Raw genomic sequence first — 950 nt, forward strand, 5'->3', positions numbered from 1 at the left:
GTCGTTATATATCCTATTAACGCATTGAAGTTCTACTTGATCGAATTCCTCTAATAATTCTTGGGCGATCTCATATTGACTTATAATGGAATCACTTTGGCATTTAAAATCACCAATTAATTGATGTATCACCAATTGAGAATCGCCCTTAACGATCACGTTTCTTACTCCCATATCTATCATCAGTTCTAGACATACAATTAAGGCCTCGTATTCGGCTTGATTGTTGGTGCACATTCTGTCTAAGGTGAATGCGAATTTGTAGCAAATCCCTAAAGGATTAATTAGTGCTACTCCTACTCCTGCACCTTTAGAGGTCTTTGACCCATCGAAATACAATACCCAAGGTTTTAGTCCGAACGAGTTGATTTCTAATTCGATTTCTCCAGGCATGTCAAGGCATGGATGATCGGCTAGGAAGTTAGCCAAAGCCTGATTTTTGACTGCCTTTTGAGGTATATATTGTATTTCGAACTCTGATAAAGCTAGTGTCCAAAGGCCTACCCTTTGGTGTAAAATAGGGCGCGAGAACATATATTTGACTAAATTTACCTTAGAAATTAAATAAACGGTTACGGGCCGTAAATTAATTTTGTACATGTAAAATACAGTGCTAGACACAATTTTTCAACAGCAGAGTAATTATATTCACATTTCGTTAACCGTCTACTTAAATAATAAATTGCCATTTTTTCACCAAATTGGTCTTCCTGTACGACCATTCCAGCTATTGATTCCTTTTCAGCCGATACATACACTTTCATTGGCCGTCCCTGGATTGGTGACACCAATACTGGTGGACTTGATAGATATGTCTTCAGGCTTTCAAAAGCCTTTTGATATTATTCTTTCCAGACGAATTCGTCCTGATTTTTCAGCTTTAATAGCGGCGAAAAAACTTTAGTTCGCCCTGCACAGTTAAAAATGAAGCGTCTTAAAAAATTTACTTG

The sequence above is a fragment of the Olea europaea genome, unplaced genomic scaffold (genome assembly GCF_002742605.1).
Source record: "Olea europaea var. sylvestris unplaced genomic scaffold, O_europaea_v1 scaffold1019, whole genome shotgun sequence".
NCBI lineage: Eukaryota > Viridiplantae > Streptophyta > Magnoliopsida > Lamiales > Oleaceae > Olea > Olea europaea.